Source organism: Anomaloglossus baeobatrachus, unplaced genomic scaffold (genome assembly GCF_048569485.1).
Source record: "Anomaloglossus baeobatrachus isolate aAnoBae1 unplaced genomic scaffold, aAnoBae1.hap1 Scaffold_3497, whole genome shotgun sequence".
Classification (NCBI taxonomy): domain Eukaryota; kingdom Metazoa; phylum Chordata; class Amphibia; order Anura; family Aromobatidae; genus Anomaloglossus; species Anomaloglossus baeobatrachus.
The window spans coordinates 1-23,279 of record NW_027442859.1 but is presented as its reverse complement, the minus strand read 5'-3'; the positions used below and the strand labels follow the sequence as shown (position 1 = coordinate 23,279).

Below are 23,279 nucleotides of genomic sequence, written 5' to 3'. Positions count from 1 at the left end.
CAACTTCTTCTGCGCAGCTTGTTTTCTAGGCAGCAGCGCTATTGTGATGTCATCGGGGGGCATTGTGACAAGCCGCCAGTGTTCCGTCTCTTCATGTTGTGCACAGTTCAAACGGAAAATACATCAACAGGCAGACTACAGAAAAGCTTACTATCAAAGGTTAGAGGGGGGCTTTCTCAGAGGGCTTTTTACAGTTTTTCTATTCCCAATTAGCCGTTTAAGTGTACTTATTGAAAGTAGTAATTCTTTCATAGGCCGCCCTTTCTTAGTATTTGACGTTCCTTATATTGCGGTATGAGGCTTCGCAGTAGGTTGCAAACATTCATCACCCATGACTGTCCCCAATTGAGCTCAGAAGCTCAATGTCTATCATGACCTCTCTTTTAGAATGTCCAAGAGCAAGCAAACTATTCCTCCAGGAGAGGGCGCCAACAGACTACTAAAGAGATCATCATTACTCAAAGAAAACCCCAAAAACCAATGCATGATAGGAATAAACAGGTAACTTTCTTTGGAGTGGAAGCGGAGAGATCGCACCAGATGCCAATTCTAGATGTTATCACACCTGTGGTCACTGCAGCAGCAGGTGAATCCACTTTGTCCAAAAGGGATCTATTCCATTCAATTGCAAATGATCTAGATAAGACAGAGAACTGCAGCACGGGGACATAGCCGAGTTGGTCAGGTTGAGTGGTGATGAGTTTGCTATTTGGATGAATAAAGAAAGTCAAAAGTGTGAAAGATAAAAAACAAAAGGAGGAAGTGTGAAAAGTGAATGGGCCAAATTGAGGTGCATATGAAGACGTATGCTTTCTTCCAATTCATTAAATCGGGCTAATATGAATCAGGTGAATTGAGTTCTGCTTTTGGAAACTGGGTTAAGAAGGGGTGCACCGTTCCTGGAGGTACTGCAATACCAGGTCAATGCGTGGAGTGGACAGAGCAAGCTCTTTTTCCATCTCCCTGTTCTAAAAATCCATTTAATATATGGTCCCCAGATAGGGGACGTATCAGATATTAAACTGATAAGAACAGATACTACACTTGATCTTAGCCAAAAGGCCGAGAAGCGATAACCAGAATTGGTTTGGGCCTCGAGTGGCACCCTGGCCTATGCCGGACACATCTTAGGGAGAGAGAGCGAGAGGGAGACAAACCCACGCCTACACAAGACATTTTGTCACCCAAGCCAACCCTTGAAAAGGCTGCTTTGCAGAGCCAAAACAAGAAGAATGGTGCGTTTTGCAGCCGCCGCCCACTGCAATGAATCTGAATAACTCCTCCTTTAGGGCGCAAGCAACTCCCCTCCCCCTTGCAGTCTTTCCAATTCACGATACAAAAAGACGGACAGGACAGGTTGCCTGACTTTCCGTCACTGCCACCCTTTGCCATCCTTACCCGTAGAAAGCCCTTTCATCATCCCCAAACCCTAATCTTTTCCCTTTCCTTCCCAGCCCCCAAACCCTGCCCTCTGTACCTTTCTCACCACCCGCTTCCCTTCTCCTGTCATCCCCCTACCACCCGGGAAAAAAAGAGATTGCCCCCTCCTTCCACTAGCCCACCCTCCCACCCAAAGAACAACTTCTTCTGCGCAGCTTGTTTTCTAGGCAGCAGCGCTATTGTGATGTCATCGGGGGGCATTGTGACAAGCCGCCAGTGTTCCGTCTCTTCATGTTGTGCACAGTTCAAACGGAAAATACATCAACAGGCAGACTACAGAAAAGCTTACTATCAAAGGTTAGAGGGGGGCTTTCTCAGAGGGCTTTTTACAGTTTTTCTATTCCCAATTAGCCGTTTAAGTGTACTTATTGAAAGTAGTAATTCTTTCATAGGCCGCCCTTTCTTAGTATTTGACGTTCCTTATATTGCGGTATGAGGCTTCGCAGTAGGTTGCAAACATTCATCACCCATGACTGTCCCCAATTGAGCTCAGAAGCTCAATGTCTATCATGACCTCTCTTTTAGAATGTCCAAGAGCAAGCAAACTATTCCTCCAGGAGAGGGCGCCAACAGACTACTAAAGAGATCATCATTACTCAAAGAAAACCCCAAAAACCAATGCATGATAGGAATAAACAGGTAACTTTCTTTGGAGTGGAAGCGGAGAGATCGCACCAGATGCCAATTCTAGATGTTATCACACCTGTGGTCACTGCAGCAGCAGGTGAATCCACTTTGTCCAAAAGGGATCTATTCCATTCAATTGCAAATGATCTAGATAAGACAGAGAACTGCAGCACGGGGACATAGCCGAGTTGGTCAGGTTGAGTGGTGATGAGTTTGCTATTTGGATGAATAAAGAAAGTCAAAAGTGTGAAAGATAAAAAACAAAAGGAGGAAGTGTGAAAAGTGAATGGGCCAAATTGAGGTGCATATGAAGACGTATGCTTTCTTCCAATTCATTAAATCGGGCTAATATGAATCAGGTGAATTGAGTTCTGCTTTTGGAAACTGGGTTAAGAAGGGGTGCACCGTTCCTGGAGGTACTGCAATACCAGGTCAATGCGTGGAGTGGACAGAGCAAGCTCTTTTTCCATCTCCCTGTTCTAAAAATCCATTTAATATATGGTCCCCAGATAGGGGACGTATCAGATATTAAACTGATAAGAACAGATACTACACTTGATCTTAGCCAAAAGGCCGAGAAGCGATAACCAGAATTGGTTTGGGCCTCGAGTGGCACCCTGGCCTATGCCGGACACATCTTAGGGAGAGAGAGCGAGAGGGAGACAAACCCACGCCTACACAAGACATTTTGTCACCCAAGTCAACCCTTGAAAAGGCTGCTTTGCAGAGCCAAAACAAGAAGAATGGTGCGTTTTGCAGCCGCCGCCCACTGCAATGAATCTGAATAACTCCTCCTTTAGGGCGCAAGCAACTCCCCTCCCCCTTGCAGTCTTTCCAATTCACGATACAAAAAGACGGACAGGACAGGTTGCCTGACTTTCCGTCACTGCCACCCTTTGCCATCCTTACCCGTAGAAAGCCCTTTCATCATCCCCAAACCCTAATCTTTTCCCTTTCCTTCCCAGCCCCCAAACCCTGCCCTCTGTACCTTTCTCACCACCCGCTTCCCTTCTCCTGTCATCCCCCTACCACCCGGGAAAAAAAGAGATTGCCCCCTCCTTCCACTAGCCCACCCTCCCACCCAAAGAACAACTTCTTCTGCGCAGCTTGTTTTCTAGGCAGCAGCGCTATTGTGATGTCATCGGGGGGCATTGTGACAAGCCGCCAGTGTTCCGTCTCTTCATGTTGTGCACAGTTCAAACGGAAAATACATCAACAGGCAGACTACAGAAAAGCTTACTATCAAAGGTTAGAGGGGGGCTTTCTCAGAGGGCTTTTTACAGTTTTTCTATTCCCAATTAGCCGTTTAAGTGTACTTATTGAAAGTAGTAATTCTTTCATAGGCCGCCCTTTCTTAGTATTTGACGTTCCTTATATTGCGGTATGAGGCTTCGCAGTAGGTTGCAAACATTCATCACCCATGACTGTCCCCAATTGAGCTCAGAAGCTCAATGTCTATCATGACCTCTCTTTTAGAATGTCCAAGAGCAAGCAAACTATTCCTCCAGGAGAGGGCGCCAACAGACTACTAAAGAGATCATCATTACTCAAAGAAAACCCCAAAAACCAATGCATGATAGGAATAAACAGGTAACTTTCTTTGGAGTGGAAGCGGAGAGATCGCACCAGATGCCAATTCTAGATGTTATCACACCTGTGGTCACTGCAGCAGCAGGTGAATCCACTTTGTCCAAAAGGGATCTATTCCATTCAATTGCAAATGATCTAGATAAGACAGAGAACTGCAGCACGGGGACATAGCCGAGTTGGTCAGGTTGAGTGGTGATGAGTTTGCTATTTGGATGAATAAAGAAAGTCAAAAGTGTGAAAGATAAAAAACAAAAGGAGGAAGTGTGAAAAGTGAATGGGCCAAATTGAGGTGCATATGAAGACGTATGCTTTCTTCCAATTCATTAAATCGGGCTAATATGAATCAGGTGAATTGAGTTCTGCTTTTGGAAACTGGGTTAAGAAGGGGTGCACCGTTCCTGGAGGTACTGCAATACCAGGTCAATGCGTGGAGTGGACAGAGCAAGCTCTTTTTCCATCTCCCTGTTCTAAAAATCCATTTAATATATGGTCCCCAGATAGGGGACGTATCAGATATTAAACTGATAAGAACAGATACTACACTTGATCTTAGCCAAAAGGCCGAGAAGCGATAACCAGAATTGGTTTGGGCCTCGAGTGGCACCCTGGCCTATGCCGGACACATCTTAGGGAGAGAGAGCGAGAGGGAGACAAACCCACGCCTACACAAGACATTTTGTCACCCAAGCCAACCCTTGAAAAGGCTGCTTTGCAGAGCCAAAACAAGAAGAATGGTGCGTTTTGCAGCCGCCGCCCACTGCAATGAATCTGAATAACTCCTCCTTTAGGGCGCAAGCAACTCCCCTCCCCCTTGCAGTCTTTCCAATTCACGATACAAAAAGACGGACAGGACAGGTTGCCTGACTTTCCGTCACTGCCACCCTTTGCCATCCTTACCCGTAGAAAGCCCTTTCATCATCCCCAAACCCTAATCTTTTCCCTTTCCTTCCCAGCCCCCAAACCCTGCCCTCTGTACCTTTCTCACCACCCGCTTCCCTTCTCCTGTCATCCCCCTACCACCCGGGAAAAAAAGAGATTGCCCCCTCCTTCCACTAGCCCACCCTCCCACCCAAAGAACAACTTCTTCTGCGCAGCTTGTTTTCTAGGCAGCAGCGCTATTGTGATGTCATCGGGGGGCATTGTGACAAGCCGCCAGTGTTCCGTCTCTTCATGTTGTGCACAGTTCAAACGGAAAATACATCAACAGGCAGACTACAGAAAAGCTTACTATCAAAGGTTAGAGGGGGGCTTTCTCAGAGGGCTTTTTACAGTTTTTCTATTCCCAATTAGCCGTTTAAGTGTACTTATTGAAAGTAGTAATTCTTTCATAGGCCGCCCTTTCTTAGTATTTGACGTTCCTTATATTGCGGTATGAGGCTTCGCAGTAGGTTGCAAACATTCATCACCCATGACTGTCCCCAATTGAGCTCAGAAGCTCAATGTCTATCATGACCTCTCTTTTAGAATGTCCAAGAGCAAGCAAACTATTCCTCCAGGAGAGGGCGCCAACAGACTACTAAAGAGATCATCATTACTCAAAGAAAACCCCAAAAACCAATGCATGATAGGAATAAACAGGTAACTTTCTTTGGAGTGGAAGCGGAGAGATCGCACCAGATGCCAATTCTAGATGTTATCACACCTGTGGTCACTGCAGCAGCAGGTGAATCCACTTTGTCCAAAAGGGATCTATTCCATTCAATTGCAAATGATCTAGATAAGACAGAGAACTGCAGCACGGGGACATAGCCGAGTTGGTCAGGTTGAGTGGTGATGAGTTTGCTATTTGGATGAATAAAGAAAGTCAAAAGTGTGAAAGATAAAAAACAAAAGGAGGAAGTGTGAAAAGTGAATGGGCCAAATTGAGGTGCATATGAAGACGTATGCTTTCTTCCAATTCATTAAATCGGGCTAATATGAATCAGGTGAATTGAGTTCTGCTTTTGGAAACTGGGTTAAGAAGGGGTGCACCGTTCCTGGAGGTACTGCAATACCAGGTCAATGCGTGGAGTGGACAGAGCAAGCTCTTTTTCCATCTCCCTGTTCTAAAAATCCATTTAATATATGGTCCCCAGATAGGGGACGTATCAGATATTAAACTGATAAGAACAGATACTACACTTGATCTTAGCCAAAAGGCCGAGAAGCGATAACCAGAATTGGTTTGGGCCTCGAGTGGCACCCTGGCCTATGCCGGACACATCTTAGGGAGAGAGAGCGAGAGGGAGACAAACCCACGCCTACACAAGACATTTTGTCACCCAAGCCAACCCTTGAAAAGGCTGCTTTGCAGAGCCAAAACAAGAAGAATGGTGCGTTTTGCAGCCGCCGCCCACTGCAATGAATCTGAATAACTCCTCCTTTAGGGCGCAAGCAACTCCCCTCCCCCTTGCAGTCTTTCCAATTCACGATACAAAAAGACGGACAGGACAGGTTGCCTGACTTTCCGTCACTGCCACCCTTTGCCATCCTTACCCGTAGAAAGCCCTTTCATCATCCCCAAACCCTAATCTTTTCCCTTTCCTTCCCAGCCCCCAAACCCTGCCCTCTGTACCTTTCTCACCACCCGCTTCCCTTCTCCTGTCATCCCCCTACCACCCGGGAAAAAAAGAGATTGCCCCCTCCTTCCACTAGCCCACCCTCCCACCCAAAGAACAACTTCTTCTGCGCAGCTTGTTTTCTAGGCAGCAGCGCTATTGTGATGTCATCGGGGGGCATTGTGACAAGCCGCCAGTGTTCCGTCTCTTCATGTTGTGCACAGTTCAAACGGAAAATACATCAACAGGCAGACTACAGAAAAGCTTACTATCAAAGGTTAGAGGGGGGCTTTCTCAGAGGGCTTTTTACAGTTTTTCTATTCCCAATTAGCCGTTTAAGTGTACTTATTGAAAGTAGTAATTCTTTCATAGGCCGCCCTTTCTTAGTATTTGACGTTCCTTATATTGCGGTATGAGGCTTCGCAGTAGGTTGCAAACATTCATCACCCATGACTGTCCCCAATTGAGCTCAGAAGCTCAATGTCTATCATGACCTCTCTTTTAGAATGTCCAAGAGCAAGCAAACTATTCCTCCAGGAGAGGGCGCCAACAGACTACTAAAGAGATCATCATTACTCAAAGAAAACCCCAAAAACCAATGCATGATAGGAATAAACAGGTAACTTTCTTTGGAGTGGAAGCGGAGAGATCGCACCAGATGCCAATTCTAGATGTTATCACACCTGTGGTCACTGCAGCAGCAGGTGAATCCACTTTGTCCAAAAGGGATCTATTCCATTCAATTGCAAATGATCTAGATAAGACAGAGAACTGCAGCACGGGGACATAGCCGAGTTGGTCAGGTTGAGTGGTGATGAGTTTGCTATTTGGATGAATAAAGAAAGTCAAAAGTGTGAAAGATAAAAAACAAAAGGAGGAAGTGTGAAAAGTGAATGGGCCAAATTGAGGTGCATATGAAGACGTATGCTTTCTTCCAATTCATTAAATCGGGCTAATATGAATCAGGTGAATTGAGTTCTGCTTTTGGAAACTGGGTTAAGAAGGGGTGCACCGTTCCTGGAGGTACTGCAATACCAGGTCAATGCGTGGAGTGGACAGAGCAAGCTCTTTTTCCATCTCCCTGTTCTAAAAATCCATTTAATATATGGTCCCCAGATAGGGGACGTATCAGATATTAAACTGATAAGAACAGATACTACACTTGATCTTAGCCAAAAGGCCGAGAAGCGATAACCAGAATTGGTTTGGGCCTCGAGTGGCACCCTGGCCTATGCCGGACACATCTTAGGGAGAGAGAGCGAGAGGGAGACAAACCCACGCCTACACAAGACATTTTGTCACCCAAGCCAACCCTTGAAAAGGCTGCTTTGCAGAGCCAAAACAAGAAGAATGGTGCGTTTTGCAGCCGCCGCCCACTGCAATGAATCTGAATAACTCCTCCTTTAGGGCGCAAGCAACTCCCCTCCCCCTTGCAGTCTTTCCAATTCACGATACAAAAAGACGGACAGGACAGGTTGCCTGACTTTCCGTCACTGCCACCCTTTGCCATCCTTACCCGTAGAAAGCCCTTTCATCATCCCCAAACCCTAATCTTTTCCCTTTCCTTCCCAGCCCCCAAACCCTGCCCTCTGTACCTTTCTCACCACCCGCTTCCCTTCTCCTGTCATCCCCCTACCACCCGGGAAAAAAAGAGATTGCCCCCTCCTTCCACTAGCCCACCCTCCCACCCAAAGAACAACTTCTTCTGCGCAGCTTGTTTTCTAGGCAGCAGCGCTATTGTGATGTCATCGGGGGGCATTGTGACAAGCCGCCAGTGTTCCGTCTCTTCATGTTGTGCACAGTTCAAACGGAAAATACATCAACAGGCAGACTACAGAAAAGCTTACTATCAAAGGTTAGAGGGGGGCTTTCTCAGAGGGCTTTTTACAGTTTTTCTATTCCCAATTAGCCGTTTAAGTGTACTTATTGAAAGTAGTAATTCTTTCATAGGCCGCCCTTTCTTAGTATTTGACGTTCCTTATATTGCGGTATGAGGCTTCGCAGTAGGTTGCAAACATTCATCACCCATGACTGTCCCCAATTGAGCTCAGAAGCTCAATGTCTATCATGACCTCTCTTTTAGAATGTCCAAGAGCAAGCAAACTATTCCTCCAGGAGAGGGCGCCAACAGACTACTAAAGAGATCATCATTACTCAAAGAAAACCCCAAAAACCAATGCATGATAGGAATAAACAGGTAACTTTCTTTGGAGTGGAAGCGGAGAGATCGCACCAGATGCCAATTCTAGATGTTATCACACCTGTGGTCACTGCAGCAGCAGGTGAATCCACTTTGTCCAAAAGGGATCTATTCCATTCAATTGCAAATGATCTAGATAAGACAGAGAACTGCAGCACGGGGACATAGCCGAGTTGGTCAGGTTGAGTGGTGATGAGTTTGCTATTTGGATGAATAAAGAAAGTCAAAAGTGTGAAAGATAAAAAACAAAAGGAGGAAGTGTGAAAAGTGAATGGGCCAAATTGAGGTGCATATGAAGACGTATGCTTTCTTCCAATTCATTAAATCGGGCTAATATGAATCAGGTGAATTGAGTTCTGCTTTTGGAAACTGGGTTAAGAAGGGGTGCACCGTTCCTGGAGGTACTGCAATACCAGGTCAATGCGTGGAGTGGACAGAGCAAGCTCTTTTTCCATCTCCCTGTTCTAAAAATCCATTTAATATATGGTCCCCAGATAGGGGACGTATCAGATATTAAACTGATAAGAACAGATACTACACTTGATCTTAGCCAAAAGGCCGAGAAGCGATAACCAGAATTGGTTTGGGCCTCGAGTGGCACCCTGGCCTATGCCGGACACATCTTAGGGAGAGAGAGCGAGAGGGAGACAAACCCACGCCTACACAAGACATTTTGTCACCCAAGCCAACCCTTGAAAAGGCTGCTTTGCAGAGCCAAAACAAGAAGAATGGTGCGTTTTGCAGCCGCCGCCCACTGCAATGAATCTGAATAACTCCTCCTTTAGGGCGCAAGCAACTCCCCTCCCCCTTGCAGTCTTTCCAATTCACGATACAAAAAGACGGACAGGACAGGTTGCCTGACTTTCCGTCACTGCCACCCTTTGCCATCCTTACCCGTAGAAAGCCCTTTCATCATCCCCAAACCCTAATCTTTTCCCTTTCCTTCCCAGCCCCCAAACCCTGCCCTCTGTACCTTTCTCACCACCCGCTTCCCTTCTCCTGTCATCCCCCTACCACCCGGGAAAAAAAGAGATTGCCCCCTCCTTCCACTAGCCCACCCTCCCACCCAAAGAACAACTTCTTCTGCGCAGCTTGTTTTCTAGGCAGCAGCGCTATTGTGATGTCATCGGGGGGCATTGTGACAAGCCGCCAGTGTTCCGTCTCTTCATGTTGTGCACAGTTCAAACGGAAAATACATCAACAGGCAGACTACAGAAAAGCTTACTATCAAAGGTTAGAGGGGGGCTTTCTCAGAGGGCTTTTTACAGTTTTTCTATTCCCAATTAGCCGTTTAAGTGTACTTATTGAAAGTAGTAATTCTTTCATAGGCCGCCCTTTCTTAGTATTTGACGTTCCTTATATTGCGGTATGAGGCTTCGCAGTAGGTTGCAAACATTCATCACCCATGACTGTCCCCAATTGAGCTCAGAAGCTCAATGTCTATCATGACCTCTCTTTTAGAATGTCCAAGAGCAAGCAAACTATTCCTCCAGGAGAGGGCGCCAACAGACTACTAAAGAGATCATCATTACTCAAAGAAAACCCCAAAAACCAATGCATGATAGGAATAAACAGGTAACTTTCTTTGGAGTGGAAGCGGAGAGATCGCACCAGATGCCAATTCTAGATGTTATCACACCTGTGGTCACTGCAGCAGCAGGTGAATCCACTTTGTCCAAAAGGGATCTATTCCATTCAATTGCAAATGATCTAGATAAGACAGAGAACTGCAGCACGGGGACATAGCCGAGTTGGTCAGGTTGAGTGGTGATGAGTTTGCTATTTGGATGAATAAAGAAAGTCAAAAGTGTGAAAGATAAAAAACAAAAGGAGGAAGTGTGAAAAGTGAATGGGCCAAATTGAGGTGCATATGAAGACGTATGCTTTCTTCCAATTCATTAAATCGGGCTAATATGAATCAGGTGAATTGAGTTCTGCTTTTGGAAACTGGGTTAAGAAGGGGTGCACCGTTCCTGGAGGTACTGCAATACCAGGTCAATGCGTGGAGTGGACAGAGCAAGCTCTTTTTCCATCTCCCTGTTCTAAAAATCCATTTAATATATGGTCCCCAGATAGGGGACGTATCAGATATTAAACTGATAAGAACAGATACTACACTTGATCTTAGCCAAAAGGCCGAGAAGCGATAACCAGAATTGGTTTGGGCCTCGAGTGGCACCCTGGCCTATGCCGGACACATCTTAGGGAGAGAGAGCGAGAGGGAGACAAACCCACGCCTACACAAGACATTTTGTCACCCAAGCCAACCCTTGAAAAGGCTGCTTTGCAGAGCCAAAACAAGAAGAATGGTGCGTTTTGCAGCCGCCGCCCACTGCAATGAATCTGAATAACTCCTCCTTTAGGGCGCAAGCAACTCCCCTCCCCCTTGCAGTCTTTCCAATTCACGATACAAAAAGACGGACAGGACAGGTTGCCTGACTTTCCGTCACTGCCACCCTTTGCCATCCTTACCCGTAGAAAGCCCTTTCATCATCCCCAAACCCTAATCTTTTCCCTTTCCTTCCCAGCCCCCAAACCCTGCCCTCTGTACCTTTCTCACCACCCGCTTCCCTTCTCCTGTCATCCCCCTACCACCCGGGAAAAAAAGAGATTGCCCCCTCCTTCCACTAGCCCACCCTCCCACCCAAAGAACAACTTCTTCTGCGCAGCTTGTTTTCTAGGCAGCAGCGCTATTGTGATGTCATCGGGGGGCATTGTGACAAGCCGCCAGTGTTCCGTCTCTTCATGTTGTGCACAGTTCAAACGGAAAATACATCAACAGGCAGACTACAGAAAAGCTTACTATCAAAGGTTAGAGGGGGGCTTTCTCAGAGGGCTTTTTACAGTTTTTCTATTCCCAATTAGCCGTTTAAGTGTACTTATTGAAAGTAGTAATTCTTTCATAGGCCGCCCTTTCTTAGTATTTGACGTTCCTTATATTGCGGTATGAGGCTTCGCAGTAGGTTGCAAACATTCATCACCCATGACTGTCCCCAATTGAGCTCAGAAGCTCAATGTCTATCATGACCTCTCTTTTAGAATGTCCAAGAGCAAGCAAACTATTCCTCCAGGAGAGGGCGCCAACAGACTACTAAAGAGATCATCATTACTCAAAGAAAACCCCAAAAACCAATGCATGATAGGAATAAACAGGTAACTTTCTTTGGAGTGGAAGCGGAGAGATCGCACCAGATGCCAATTCTAGATGTTATCACACCTGTGGTCACTGCAGCAGCAGGTGAATCCACTTTGTCCAAAAGGGATCTATTCCATTCAATTGCAAATGATCTAGATAAGACAGAGAACTGCAGCACGGGGACATAGCCGAGTTGGTCAGGTTGAGTGGTGATGAGTTTGCTATTTGGATGAATAAAGAAAGTCAAAAGTGTGAAAGATAAAAAACAAAAGGAGGAAGTGTGAAAAGTGAATGGGCCAAATTGAGGTGCATATGAAGACGTATGCTTTCTTCCAATTCATTAAATCGGGCTAATATGAATCAGGTGAATTGAGTTCTGCTTTTGGAAACTGGGTTAAGAAGGGGTGCACCGTTCCTGGAGGTACTGCAATACCAGGTCAATGCGTGGAGTGGACAGAGCAAGCTCTTTTTCCATCTCCCTGTTCTAAAAATCCATTTAATATATGGTCCCCAGATAGGGGACGTATCAGATATTAAACTGATAAGAACAGATACTACACTTGATCTTAGCCAAAAGGCCGAGAAGCGATAACCAGAATTGGTTTGGGCCTCGAGTGGCACCCTGGCCTATGCCGGACACATCTTAGGGAGAGAGAGCGAGAGGGAGACAAACCCACGCCTACACAAGACATTTTGTCACCCAAGCCAACCCTTGAAAAGGCTGCTTTGCAGAGCCAAAACAAGAAGAATGGTGCGTTTTGCAGCCGCCGCCCACTGCAATGAATCTGAATAACTCCTCCTTTAGGGCGCAAGCAACTCCCCTCCCCCTTGCAGTCTTTCCAATTCACGATACAAAAAGACGGACAGGACAGGTTGCCTGACTTTCCGTCACTGCCACCCTTTGCCATCCTTACCCGTAGAAAGCCCTTTCATCATCCCCAAACCCTAATCTTTTCCCTTTCCTTCCCAGCCCCCAAACCCTGCCCTCTGTACCTTTCTCACCACCCGCTTCCCTTCTCCTGTCATCCCCCTACCACCCGGGAAAAAAAGAGATTGCCCCCTCCTTCCACTAGCCCACCCTCCCACCCAAAGAACAACTTCTTCTGCGCAGCTTGTTTTCTAGGCAGCAGCGCTATTGTGATGTCATCGGGGGGCATTGTGACAAGCCGCCAGTGTTCCGTCTCTTCATGTTGTGCACAGTTCAAACGGAAAATACATCAACAGGCAGACTACAGAAAAGCTTACTATCAAAGGTTAGAGGGGGGCTTTCTCAGAGGGCTTTTTACAGTTTTTCTATTCCCAATTAGCCGTTTAAGTGTACTTATTGAAAGTAGTAATTCTTTCATAGGCCGCCCTTTCTTAGTATTTGACGTTCCTTATATTGCGGTATGAGGCTTCGCAGTAGGTTGCAAACATTCATCACCCATGACTGTCCCCAATTGAGCTCAGAAGCTCAATGTCTATCATGACCTCTCTTTTAGAATGTCCAAGAGCAAGCAAACTATTCCTCCAGGAGAGGGCGCCAACAGACTACTAAAGAGATCATCATTACTCAAAGAAAACCCCAAAAACCAATGCATGATAGGAATAAACAGGTAACTTTCTTTGGAGTGGAAGCGGAGAGATCGCACCAGATGCCAATTCTAGATGTTATCACACCTGTGGTCACTGCAGCAGCAGGTGAATCCACTTTGTCCAAAAGGGATCTATTCCATTCAATTGCAAATGATCTAGATAAGACAGAGAACTGCAGCACGGGGACATAGCCGAGTTGGTCAGGTTGAGTGGTGATGAGTTTGCTATTTGGATGAATAAAGAAAGTCAAAAGTGTGAAAGATAAAAAACAAAAGGAGGAAGTGTGAAAAGTGAATGGGCCAAATTGAGGTGCATATGAAGACGTATGCTTTCTTCCAATTCATTAAATCGGGCTAATATGAATCAGGTGAATTGAGTTCTGCTTTTGGAAACTGGGTTAAGAAGGGGTGCACCGTTCCTGGAGGTACTGCAATACCAGGTCAATGCGTGGAGTGGACAGAGCAAGCTCTTTTTCCATCTCCCTGTTCTAAAAATCCATTTAATATATGGTCCCCAGATAGGGGACGTATCAGATATTAAACTGATAAGAACAGATACTACACTTGATCTTAGCCAAAAGGCCGAGAAGCGATAACCAGAATTGGTTTGGGCCTCGAGTGGCACCCTGGCCTATGCCGGACACATCTTAGGGAGAGAGAGCGAGAGGGAGACAAACCCACGCCTACACAAGACATTTTGTCACCCAAGCCAACCCTTGAAAAGGCTGCTTTGCAGAGCCAAAACAAGAAGAATGGTGCGTTTTGCAGCCGCCGCCCACTGCAATGAATCTGAATAACTCCTCCTTTAGGGCGCAAGCAACTCCCCTCCCCCTTGCAGTCTTTCCAATTCACGATACAAAAAGACGGACAGGACAGGTTGCCTGACTTTCCGTCACTGCCACCCTTTGCCATCCTTACCCGTAGAAAGCCCTTTCATCATCCCCAAACCCTAATCTTTTCCCTTTCCTTCCCAGCCCCCAAACCCTGCCCTCTGTACCTTTCTCACCACCCGCTTCCCTTCTCCTGTCATCCCCCTACCACCCGGGAAAAAAAGAGATTGCCCCCTCCTTCCACTAGCCCACCCTCCCACCCAAAGAACAACTTCTTCTGCGCAGCTTGTTTTCTAGGCAGCAGCGCTATTGTGATGTCATCGGGGGGCATTGTGACAAGCCGCCAGTGTTCCGTCTCTTCATGTTGTGCACAGTTCAAACGGAAAATACATCAACAGGCAGACTACAGAAAAGCTTACTATCAAAGGTTAGAGGGGGGCTTTCTCAGAGGGCTTTTTACAGTTTTTCTATTCCCAATTAGCCGTTTAAGTGTACTTATTGAAAGTAGTAATTCTTTCATAGGCCGCCCTTTCTTAGTATTTGACGTTCCTTATATTGCGGTATGAGGCTTCGCAGTAGGTTGCAAACATTCATCACCCATGACTGTCCCCAATTGAGCTCAGAAGCTCAATGTCTATCATGACCTCTCTTTTAGAATGTCCAAGAGCAAGCAAACTATTCCTCCAGGAGAGGGCGCCAACAGACTACTAAAGAGATCATCATTACTCAAAGAAAACCCCAAAAACCAATGCATGATAGGAATAAACAGGTAACTTTCTTTGGAGTGGAAGCGGAGAGATCGCACCAGATGCCAATTCTAGATGTTATCACACCTGTGGTCACTGCAGCAGCAGGTGAATCCACTTTGTCCAAAAGGGATCTATTCCATTCAATTGCAAATGATCTAGATAAGACAGAGAACTGCAGCACGGGGACATAGCCGAGTTGGTCAGGTTGAGTAGTGATGAGTTTGCTATTTGGATGAATAAAGAAAGTCAAAAGTGTGAAAGATAAAAAACAAAAGGAGGAAGTGTGAAAAGTGAATGGGCCAAATTGAGGTGCATATGAAGACGTATGCTTTCTTCCAATTCATTAAATCGGGCTAATATGAATCAGGTGAATTGAGTTCTGCTTTTGGAAACTGGGTTAAGAAGGGGTGCACCGTTCCTGGAGGTACTGCAATACCAGGTCAATGCGTGGAGTGGACAGAGCAAGCTCTTTTTCCATCTCCCTGTTCTAAAAATCCATTTAATATATGGTCCCCAGATAGGGGACGTATCAGATATTAAACTGATAAGAACAGATACTACACTTGATCTTAGCCAAAAGGCCGAGAAGCGATAACCAGAATTGGTTTGGGCCTCGAGTGGCACCCTGGCCTATGCCGGACACATCTTAGGGAGAGAGAGCGAGAGGGAGACAAACCCACGCCTACACAAGACATTTTGTCACCCAAGCCAACCCTTGAAAAGGCTGCTTTGCAGAGCCAAAACAAGAAGAATGGTGCGTTTTGCAGCCGCCGCCCACTGCAATGAATCTGAATAACTCCTCCTTTAGGGCGCAAGCAACTCCCCTCCCCCTTGCAGTCTTTCCAATTCACGATACAAAAAGACGGACAGGACAGGTTGCCTGACTTTCCGTCACTGCCACCCTTTGCCATCCTTACCCGTAGAAAGCCCTTTCATCATCCCCAAACCCTAATCTTTTCCCTTTCCTTCCCAGCCCCCAAACCCTGCCCTCTGTACCTTTCTCACCACCCGCTTCCCTTCTCCTGTCATCCCCCTACCACCCGGGAAAAAAAGAGATTGCCCCCTCCTTCCACTAGCCCACCCTCCCACCCAAAGAACAACTTCTTCTGCGCAGCTTGTTTTCTAGGCAGCAGCGCTATTGTGATGTCATCGGGGGGCATTGTGACAAGCCGCCAGTGTTCCGTCTCTTCATGTTGTGCACAGTTCAAACGGAAAATACATCAACAGGCAGACTACAGAAAAGCTTACTATCAAAGGTTAGAGGGGGGCTTTCTCAGAGGGCTTTTTACAGTTTTTCTATTCCCAATTAGCCGTTTAAGTGTACTTATTGAAAGTAGTAATTCTTTCATAGGCCGCCCTTTCTTAGTATTTGACGTTCCTTATATTGCGGTATGAGGCTTCGCAGTAGGTTGCAAACATTCATCACCCATGACTGTCCCCAATTGAGCTCAGAAGCTCAATGTCTATCATGACCTCTCTTTTAGAATGTCCAAGAGCAAGCAAACTATTCCTCCAGGAGAGGGCGCCAACAGACTACTAAAGAGATCATCATTACTCAAAGAAAACCCCAAAAACCAATGCATGATAGGAATAAACAGGTAACTTTCTTTGGAGTGGAAGCGGAGAGATCGCACCAGATGCCAATTCTAGATGTTATCACACCTGTGGTCACTGCAGCAGCAGGTGAATCCACTTTGTCCAAAAGGGATCTATTCCATTCAATTGCAAATGATCTAGATAAGACAGAGAACTGCAGCACGGGGACATAGCCGAGTTGGTCAGGTTGAGTGGTGATGAGTTTGCTATTTGGATGAATAAAGAAAGTCAAAAGTGTGAAAGATAAAAAACAAAAGGAGGAAGTGTGAAAAGTGAATGGGCCAAATTGAGGTGCATATGAAGACGTATGCTTTCTTCCAATTCATTAAATCGGGCTAATATGAATCAGGTGAATTGAGTTCTGCTTTTGGAAACTGGGTTAAGAAGGGGTGCACCGTTCCTGGAGGTACTGCAATACCAGGTCAATGCGTGGAGTGGACAGAGCAAGCTCTTTTTCCATCTCCCTGTTCTAAAAATCCATTTAATATATGGTCCCCAGATAGGGGACGTATCAGATATTAAACTGATAAGAACAGATACTACACTTGATCTTAGCCAAAAGGCCGAGAAGCGATAACCAGAATTGGTTTGGGCCTCGAGTGGCACCCTGGCCTATGCCGGACACATCTTAGGGAGAGAGAGCGAGAGGGAGACAAACCCACGCCTACACAAGACATTTTGTCACCCAAGCCAACCCTTGAAAAGGCTGCTTTGCAGAGCCAAAACAAGAAGAATGGTGCGTTTTGCAGCCGCCGCCCACTGCAATGAATCTGAATAACTCCTCCTTTAGGGCGCAAGCAACTCCCCTCCCCCTTGCAGTCTTTCCAATTCACGATACAAAAAGACGGACAGGACAGGTTGCCTGACTTTCCGTCACTGCCACCCTTTGCCATCCTTACCCGTAGAAAGCCCTTTCATCATCCCCAAACCCTAATCTTTTCCCTTTCCTTCCCAGCCCCCAAACCCTGCCCTCTGTACCTTTCTCACCACCCGCTTCCCTTCTCCTGTCATCCCCCTACCACCCGGGAAAAAAAGAGATTGCCCCCTCCTTCCACTAGCCCACCCTCCCACCCAAAGAACAACTTCTTCTGCGCAGCTTGTTTTCTAGGCAGCAGCGCTATTGTGATGTCATCGGGGGGCATTGTGACAAGCCGCCAGTGTTCCGTCTCTTCATGTTGTGCACAGTTCAAACGGAAAATACATCAACAGGCAGACTACAGAAAAGCTTACTATCAAAGGTTAGAGGGGGGCTTTCTCAGAGGGCTTTTTACAGTTTTTCTATTCCCAATTAGCCGTTTAAGTGTACTTATTGAAAGTAGTAATTCTTTCATAGGCCGCCCTTTCTTAGTATTTGACGTTCCTTATATTGCGGTATGAGGCTTCGCAGTAGGTTGCAAACATTCATCACCCATGACTGTCCCCAATTGAGCTCAGAAGCTCAATGTCTATCATGACCTCTCTTTTAGAATGTCCAAGAGCAAGCAAACTATTCCTCCAGGAGAGGGCGCCAACAGACTACTAAAGAGATCATCATTACTCAAAGAAAACCCCAAAAACCAATGCATGATAGGAATAAACAGGTAACTTTCTTTGGAGTGGAAGCGGAGAGATCGCACCAGATGCCAATTCTAGATGTTATCACACCTGTGGTCACTGCAGCAGCAGGTGAATCCACTTTGTCCAAAAGGGATCTATTCCATTCAATTGCAAATGATCTAGATAAGACAGAGAACTGCAGCACGGGGACATAGCCGAGTTGGTCAGGTTGAGTGGTGATGAGTTTGCTATTTGGATGAATAAAGAAAGTCAAAAGTGTGAAAGATAAAAAACAAAAGGAGGAAGTGTGAAAAGTGAATGGGCCAAATTGAGGTGCATATGAAGACGTATGCTTTCTTCCAATTCATTAAATCGGGCTAATATGAATCAGGTGAATTGAGTTCTGCTTTTGGAAACTGGGTTAAGAAGGGGTGCACCGTTCCTGGAGGTACTGCAATACCAGGTCAATGCGTGGAGTGGACAGAGCAAGCTCTTTTTCCATCTCCCTGTTCTAAAAATCCATTTAATATATGGTCCCCAGATAGGGGACGTATCAGATATTAAACTGATAAGAACAGATACTACACTTGATCTTAGCCAAAAGGCCGAGAAGCGATAACCAGAATTGGTTTGGGCCTCGAGTGGCACCCTGGCCTATGCCGGACACATCTTAGGGAGAGAGAGCGAGAGGGAGACAAACCCACGCCTACACAAGACATTTTGTCACCCAAGCCAACCCTTGAAAAGGCTGCTTTGCAGAGCCAAAACAAGAAGAATGGTGCGTTTTGCAGCCGCCGCCCACTGCAATGAATCTGAATAACTCCTCCTTTAGGGCGCAAGCAACTCCCCTCCCCCTTGCAGTCTTTCCAATTCACGATACAAAAAGACGGACAGGACAGGTTGCCTGACTTTCCGTCACTGCCACCCTTTGCCATCCTTACCCGTAGAAAGCCCTTTCATCATCCCCAAACCCTAATCTTTTCCCTTTCCTTCCCAGCCCCCAAACCCTGCCCTCTGTACCTTTCTCACCACCCGCTTCCCTTCTCCTGTCATCCCCCTACCACCCGGGAAAAAAAGAGATTGCCCCCTCCTTCCACTAGCCCACCCTCCCACCCAAAGAACAACTTCTTCTGCGCAGCTTGTTTTCTAGGCAGCAGCGCTATTGTGATGTCATCGGGGGGCATTGTGACAAGCCGCCAGTGTTCCGTCTCTTCATGTTGTGCACAGTTCAAACGGAAAATACATCAACAGGCAGACTACAGAAAAGCTTACTATCAAAGGTTAGAGGGGGGCTTTCTCAGAGGGCTTTTTACAGTTTTTCTATTCCCAATTAGCCGTTTAAGTGTACTTATTGAAAGTAGTAATTCTTTCATAGGCCGCCCTTTCTTAGTATTTGACGTTCCTTATATTGCGGTATGAGGCTTCGCAGTAGGTTGCAAACATTCATCACCCATGACTGTCCCCAATTGAGCTCAGAAGCTCAATGTCTATCATGACCTCTCTTTTAGAATGTCCAAGAGCAAGCAAACTATTCCTCCAGGAGAGGGCGCCAACAGACTACTAAAGAGATCATCATTACTCAAAGAAAACCCCAAAAACCAATGCATGATAGGAATAAACAGGTAACTTTCTTTGGAGTGGAAGCGGAGAGATCGCACCAGATGCCAATTCTAGATGTTATCACACCTGTGGTCACTGCAGCAGCAGGTGAATCCACTTTGTCCAAAAGGGATCTATTCCATTCAATTGCAAATGATCTAGATAAGACAGAGAACTGCAGCACGGGGACATAGCCGAGTTGGTCAGGTTGAGTGGTGATGAGTTTGCTATTTGGATGAATAAAGAAAGTCAAAAGTGTGAAAGATAAAAAACAAAAGGAGGAAGTGTGAAAAGTGAATGGGCCAAATTGAGGTGCATATGAAGACGTATGCTTTCTTCCAATTCATTAAATCGGGCTAATATGAATCAGGTGAATTGAGTTCTGCTTTTGGAAACTGGGTTAAGAAGGGGTGCACCGTTCCTGGAGGTACTGCAATACCAGGTCAATGCGTGGAGTGGACAGAGCAAGCTCTTTTTCCATCTCCCTGTTCTAAAAATCCATTTAATATATGGTCCCCAGATAGGGGACGTATCAGATATTAAACTGATAAGAACAGATACTACACTTGATCTTAGCCAAAAGGCCGAGAAGCGATAACCAGAATTGGTTTGGGCCTCGAGTGGCACCCTGGCCTATGCCGGACACATCTTAGGGAGAGAGAGCGAGAGGGAGACAAACCCACGCCTACACAAGACATTTTGTCACCCAAGCCAACCCTTGAAAAGGCTGCTTTGCAGAGCCAAAACAAGAAGAATGGTGCGTTTTGCAGCCGCCGCCCACTGCAATGAATCTGAATAACTCCTCCTTTAGGGCGCAAGCAACTCCCCTCCCCCTTGCAGTCTTTCCAATTCACGATACAAAAAGACGGACAGGACAGGTTGCCTGACTTTCCGTCACTGCCACCCTTTGCCATCCTTACCCGTAGAAAGCCCTTTCATCATCCCCAAACCCTAATCTTTTCCCTTTCCTTCCCAGCCCCCAAACCCTGCCCTCTGTACCTTTCTCACCACCCGCTTCCCTTCTCCTGTCATCCCCCTACCACCCGGGAAAAAAAGAGATTGCCCCCTCCTTCCACTAGCCCACCCTCCCACCCAAAGAACAACTTCTTCTGCGCAGCTTGTTTTCTAGGCAGCAGCGCTATTGTGATGTCATCGGGGGGCATTGTGACAAGCCGCCAGTGTTCCGTCTCTTCATGTTGTGCACAGTTCAAACGGAAAATACATCAACAGGCAGACTACAGAAAAGCTTACTATCAAAGGTTAGAGGGGGGCTTTCTCAGAGGGCTTTTTACAGTTTTTCTATTCCCAATTAGCCGTTTAAGTGTACTTATTGAAAGTAGTAATTCTTTCATAGGCCGCCCTTTCTTAGTATTTGACGTTCCTTATATTGCGGTATGAGGCTTCGCAGTAGGTTGCAAACATTCATCACCCATGACTGTCCCCAATTGAGCTCAGAAGCTCAATGTCTATCATGACCTCTCTTTTAGAATGTCCAAGAGCAAGCAAACTATTCCTCCAGGAGAGGGCGCCAACAGACTACTAAAGAGATCATCATTACTCAAAGAAAACCCCAAAAACCAATGCATGATAGGAATAAACAGGTAACTTTCTTTGGAGTGGAAGCGGAGAGATCGCACCAGATGCCAATTCTAGATGTTATCACACCTGTGGTCACTGCAGCAGCAGGTGAATCCACTTTGTCCAAAAGGGATCTATTCCATTCAATTGCAAATGATCTAGATAAGACAGAGAACTGCAGCACGGGGACATAGCCGAGTTGGTCAGGTTGAGTGGTGATGAGTTTGCTATTTGGATGAATAAAGAAAGTCAAAAGTGTGAAAGATAAAAAACAAAAGGAGGAAGTGTGAAAAGTGAATGGGCCAAATTGAGGTGCATATGAAGACGTATGCTTTCTTCCAATTCATTAAATCGGGCTAATATGAATCAGGTGAATTGAGTTCTGCTTTTGGAAACTGGGTTAAGAAGGGGTGCACCGTTCCTGGAGGTACTGCAATACCAGGTCAATGCGTGGAGTGGACAGAGCAAGCTCTTTTTCCATCTCCCTGTTCTAAAAATCCATTTAATATATGGTCCCCAGATAGGGGACGTATCAGATATTAAACTGATAAGAACAGATACTACACTTGATCTTAGCCAAAAGGCCGAGAAGCGATAACCAGAATTGGTTTGGGCCTCGAGTGGCACCCTGGCCTATGCCGGACACATCTTAGGGAGAGAGAGCGAGAGGGAGACAAACCCACGCCTACACAAGACATTTTGTCACCCAAGCCAACCCTTGAAAAGGCTGCTTTGCAGAGCCAAAACAAGAAGAATGGTGCGTTTTGCAGCCGCCGCCCACTGCAATGAATCTGAATAACTCCTCCTTTAGGGCGCAAGCAACTCCCCTCCCCCTTGCAGTCTTTCCAATTCACGATACAAAAAGACGGACAGGACAGGTTGCCTGACTTTCCGTCACTGCCACCCTTTGCCATCCTTACCCGTAGAAAGCCCTTTCATCATCCCCAAACCCTAATCTTTTCCCTTTCCTTCCCAGCCCCCAAACCCTGCCCTCTGTACCTTTCTCACCACCCGCTTCCCTTCTCCTGTCATCCCCCTACCACCCGGGAAAAAAAGAGATTGCCCCCTCCTTCCACTAGCCCACCCTCCCACCCAAAGAACAACTTCTTCTGCGCAGCTTGTTTTCTAGGCAGCAGCGCTATTGTGATGTCATCGGGGGGCATTGTGACAAGCCGCCAGTGTTCCGTCTCTTCATGTTGTGCACAGTTCAAACGGAAAATACATCAACAGGCAGACTACAGAAAAGCTTACTATCAAAGGTTAGAGGGGGGCTTTCTCAGAGGGCTTTTTACAGTTTTTCTATTCCCAATTAGCCGTTTAAGTGTACTTATTGAAAGTAGTAATTCTTTCATAGGCCGCCCTTTCTTAGTATTTGACGTTCCTTATATTGCGGTATGAGGCTTCGCAGTAGGTTGCAAACATTCATCACCCATGACTGTCCCCAATTGAGCTCAGAAGCTCAATGTCTATCATGACCTCTCTTTTAGAATGTCCAAGAGCAAGCAAACTATTCCTCCAGGAGAGGGCGCCAACAGACTACTAAAGAGATCATCATTACTCAAAGAAAACCCCAAAAACCAATGCATGATAGGAATAAACAGGTAACTTTCTTTGGAGTGGAAGCGGAGAGATCGCACCAGATGCCAATTCTAGATGTTATCACACCTGTGGTCACTGCAGCAGCAGGTGAATCCACTTTGTCCAAAAGGGATCTATTCCATTCAATTGCAAATGATCTAGATAAGACAGAGAACTGCAGCACGGGGACATAGCCGAGTTGGTCAGGTTGAGTGGTGATGAGTTTGCTATTTGGATGAATAAAGAAAGTCAAAAGTGTGAAAGATAAAAAACAAAAGGAGGAAGTGTGAAAAGTGAATGGGCCAAATTGAGGTGCATATGAAGACGTATGCTTTCTTCCAATTCATTAAATCGGGCTAATATGAATCAGGTGAATTGAGTTCTGCTTTTGGAAACTGGGTTAAGAAGGGGTGCACCGTTCCTGGAGGTACTGCAATACCAGGTCAATGCGTGGAGTGGACAGAGCAAGCTCTTTTTCCATCTCCCTGTTCTAAAAATCCATTTAATATATGGTCCCCAGATAGGGGACGTATCAGATATTAAACTGATAAGAACAGATACTACACTTGATCTTAGCCAAAAGGCCGAGAAGCGATAACCAGAATTGGTTTGGGCCTCGAGTGGCACCCTGGCCTATGCCGGACACATCTTAGGGAGAGAGAGCGAGAGGGAGACAAACCCACGCCTACACAAGACATTTTGTCACCCA

At 46.2% G+C, this 23,279-nt stretch overlaps 15 non-coding genes across 15 annotated transcripts; all 15 read right to left on the bottom strand.

Annotated features, from left to right (window-relative positions):
• Positions 1–883: 883 nt before the first annotated feature.
• LOC142272469 (U2 spliceosomal RNA) lies at positions 884–1,074 on the bottom strand. The gene has a single exon (XR_012737336.1). It is a non-coding gene; the product is annotated as a U2 spliceosomal RNA (small nuclear RNA).
• Positions 1,075–2,461: 1,387 nt separating this feature from the next.
• On the bottom strand, positions 2,462–2,652 carry LOC142272468 (U2 spliceosomal RNA). Its single transcript, XR_012737335.1, has one exon. It is a non-coding gene; the product is annotated as a U2 spliceosomal RNA (small nuclear RNA).
• A 1,387-nt stretch (positions 2,653–4,039) lies between these two features.
• On the bottom strand, positions 4,040–4,230 carry LOC142272467 (U2 spliceosomal RNA). Its single transcript, XR_012737334.1, has one exon. It is a non-coding gene; the product is annotated as a U2 spliceosomal RNA (small nuclear RNA).
• A 1,387-nt stretch (positions 4,231–5,617) lies between these two features.
• On the bottom strand, positions 5,618–5,808 carry LOC142272466 (U2 spliceosomal RNA). Its single transcript, XR_012737333.1, has one exon. It is a non-coding gene; the product is annotated as a U2 spliceosomal RNA (small nuclear RNA).
• Positions 5,809–7,195: 1,387 nt separating this feature from the next.
• On the bottom strand, positions 7,196–7,386 carry LOC142272465 (U2 spliceosomal RNA). The gene has a single exon (XR_012737332.1). It is a non-coding gene; the product is annotated as a U2 spliceosomal RNA (small nuclear RNA).
• A 1,387-nt stretch (positions 7,387–8,773) lies between these two features.
• On the bottom strand, positions 8,774–8,964 carry LOC142272464 (U2 spliceosomal RNA). The gene has a single exon (XR_012737331.1). It is a non-coding gene; the product is annotated as a U2 spliceosomal RNA (small nuclear RNA).
• A 1,387-nt stretch (positions 8,965–10,351) lies between these two features.
• LOC142272463 (U2 spliceosomal RNA) lies at positions 10,352–10,542 on the bottom strand. The gene has a single exon (XR_012737330.1). It is a non-coding gene; the product is annotated as a U2 spliceosomal RNA (small nuclear RNA).
• Positions 10,543–11,929: 1,387 nt separating this feature from the next.
• On the bottom strand, positions 11,930–12,120 carry LOC142272462 (U2 spliceosomal RNA). Its single transcript, XR_012737329.1, has one exon. It is a non-coding gene; the product is annotated as a U2 spliceosomal RNA (small nuclear RNA).
• A 1,387-nt stretch (positions 12,121–13,507) lies between these two features.
• LOC142272460 (U2 spliceosomal RNA) lies at positions 13,508–13,698 on the bottom strand. Its single transcript, XR_012737328.1, has one exon. It is a non-coding gene; the product is annotated as a U2 spliceosomal RNA (small nuclear RNA).
• A 1,387-nt stretch (positions 13,699–15,085) lies between these two features.
• Positions 15,086–15,276, bottom strand: LOC142272459 (U2 spliceosomal RNA). The gene has a single exon (XR_012737327.1). It is a non-coding gene; the product is annotated as a U2 spliceosomal RNA (small nuclear RNA).
• Positions 15,277–16,663: 1,387 nt separating this feature from the next.
• LOC142272507 (U2 spliceosomal RNA) lies at positions 16,664–16,854 on the bottom strand. The gene has a single exon (XR_012737369.1). It is a non-coding gene; the product is annotated as a U2 spliceosomal RNA (small nuclear RNA).
• A 1,387-nt stretch (positions 16,855–18,241) lies between these two features.
• On the bottom strand, positions 18,242–18,432 carry LOC142272495 (U2 spliceosomal RNA). Its single transcript, XR_012737359.1, has one exon. It is a non-coding gene; the product is annotated as a U2 spliceosomal RNA (small nuclear RNA).
• A 1,387-nt stretch (positions 18,433–19,819) lies between these two features.
• LOC142272482 (U2 spliceosomal RNA) lies at positions 19,820–20,010 on the bottom strand. The gene has a single exon (XR_012737348.1). It is a non-coding gene; the product is annotated as a U2 spliceosomal RNA (small nuclear RNA).
• A 1,387-nt stretch (positions 20,011–21,397) lies between these two features.
• LOC142272470 (U2 spliceosomal RNA) lies at positions 21,398–21,588 on the bottom strand. Its single transcript, XR_012737337.1, has one exon. It is a non-coding gene; the product is annotated as a U2 spliceosomal RNA (small nuclear RNA).
• A 1,387-nt stretch (positions 21,589–22,975) lies between these two features.
• LOC142272458 (U2 spliceosomal RNA) lies at positions 22,976–23,166 on the bottom strand. Its single transcript, XR_012737326.1, has one exon. It is a non-coding gene; the product is annotated as a U2 spliceosomal RNA (small nuclear RNA).
• Between the last annotated feature and the right edge of the window lie 113 nt (positions 23,167–23,279).